The following is a 2,162-nucleotide window of genomic DNA, read 5'->3' as shown; positions in this document are numbered from 1 at the left end:
GAATGATCTTGTCCAATCTCATAGCTTCAGCTAGGAGCCCTTTGCAGATGACTTCTAAATTGACACTTCATGCACTATGCTAAGTGAAACGAGTCAGAAAGAGAAAGATAAATACCGTGTGATATCACTTGTATGTGGAATCCAAAAAAGCTGAACTCATAGAAGCAGAGTAAAATGGTAGTTTGCAGGGGCTAGGGTGTGGGGGAAAATTGAGAGATGTTGGCCAAAGGGTATATACTTCCAGTTCTAATATGAGTAAGTTCTGAGGATCTAATGTGTAGCATGGTGACTATAGTTAACAACACTGTATTATATACTAAAGAGTTACTATGAGAGATCTTAAAACTTCTCAGCACACATACACAAAAAAATGGTAAATAAATGACAGAAGTGTTGGCTAATGCAATGGTGGTAATCATTTTGCAATATACAAGTGTACCAAATCAACACTGTATACCTCAAACTTATGCAGTATTATATGTCAATTATATCTCAACAAAGCTAGAACAAAGTAAGACACTTTATCGCTCTTTTAAGCCTCAGACCCACATTTCCAACTGCCTAGTATATATAGTAGCATCTAGCATCATTATTGCTCTTTCATACCATTTTATCATCTGACCTTTGCAATAATTCTGTGAGCAAGTCAGGGCATTTTTAGGGGAGACTCAAAAGGGAGGCTTGCCCAAGTTTTAGTGGCGGAACTATGATTAAAACTCAAGTTTGGGTATTTTCTTTTATGCCATGTTGCACAGCCCACCACATGGATGTGTCAATGGAGTCTCAAACCAAATGTGATCAAAACCTCAACTTGTTACCAACCTCCTCCTACCCTAACTCCCCTGAAAAAAACCAACCAACCCCCAAGATAAAACAACAAAACCCTGCCTCTGTTTCCCAACTTGGTTAAAGGAGTGTCACTTTCACTGTTTCAGTCATCTTGGAGCCTGTGGAGGCCTGCTGGGAACAAGACTTCTAAAAGGACAAACATGTCTGGAAGGCTGTGATCCAAGGCCATTTTTTTTTTTTGCTTGCTATAAGCAGGGTGTCTGGAACCAGAAGGAGCACACAGCCCTTCTTAAAATTGAAAGTTTTTATGCTCAAGATGAAATCGAACTATATGTAGGCAAGAGATGTACTTACGTGTTGAAAGCAAAGAATAACACAGCAACTCCTGGTGAAAAACCTAACAAAACCAGAGCAATCCGGGGAAATGTAATTCATCCTAATGAACAGCAGCAGGGCTTGTCAAATTCTGAAGCAAACTTCATGCCAAGGCCATTGGACACAGAATCTGTGTGAAGCTGTATTAAGTAAATAAAAGTGTGGATTTGTTCTGTTTTTAAAAAAAAGATGTCTCACTTTTCCAGTCATCAAGGCTAGAAACCTGAGTTTCATGCTTGATTCTTCCCTCTCTTCCATAGCCTACAGACTTGACCTTCAAAATGTCTGAAACTCATCTTGAATTCATCCTCTTTTTCTTCTCTGTCCCCATTGAGGCTCATAGAATTTTAGCTACAATCCTTTCACTGATGTCCTGGCCTTCTGATCTACCCCACCCCCGACCCTTCATATTGTCCTGGAGATCTCCTCCCTAAAGCAACACATCTGATCCCCTCACCCCCTCATTGGAAATCACAGCCTTTGATTGTGCTGGTCCCCAACCCCTCCTACTTACTGAGACCCGGCTCACCTGCCACCTCCCTCAGTGAGCTTGCACACAACCCCCCTGTAAACCTGAAATGAGTTCCTTATTCCTCTGCTCTCCCATAGCGCTAGGTATTGTATTTCATTCTGCTAGTCTCACAGCTAACTGTTCACTGTTCTCTCTCCCCTCTAGCCTGGGAACCTGCTGGGGATAGGATCCCAGTCTAGTTCATCTGTCTTCTCTGAAATGTATAATCTGAAACCAGGTCCTTAAACATAGTAGGTCCTTAATAGATAGCTGCTGCATAAATCTTTCTCTTGAGTGTTTGTAAACTTGTTATAACAAGGACCATATTCCTAGTGGATTCATTCAGTGAGATGGATAAACATGATTCTCAGCCTGCAGTGGGACACCTCACTTTACACCTTGAGAGATCTGAAGTGGTCCAGCATTGCTCCACTATATCCTTCACCCCTCAAAACACTGCTCTCCCTCCCCAAGAGAAGGCAAAAGA

At 41.6% G+C, this 2,162-nt stretch overlaps 1 pseudogene; it reads left to right on the top strand.

Moving 5' to 3' along the window:
* The first annotated feature begins 989 nt into the window (after positions 1-989).
* Positions 990-1,313, top strand: LOC122690702 (annotated as a pseudogene).
* The last annotated feature ends 849 nt before the right edge of the window (positions 1,314-2,162 follow it).

The sequence above is a fragment of the Cervus elaphus genome, chromosome X (assembly GCF_910594005.1).
Source record: "Cervus elaphus chromosome X, mCerEla1.1, whole genome shotgun sequence".
NCBI lineage: Eukaryota > Metazoa > Chordata > Mammalia > Artiodactyla > Cervidae > Cervus > Cervus elaphus.
This window is presented reverse-complemented; position numbering and strand designations above follow the sequence as displayed.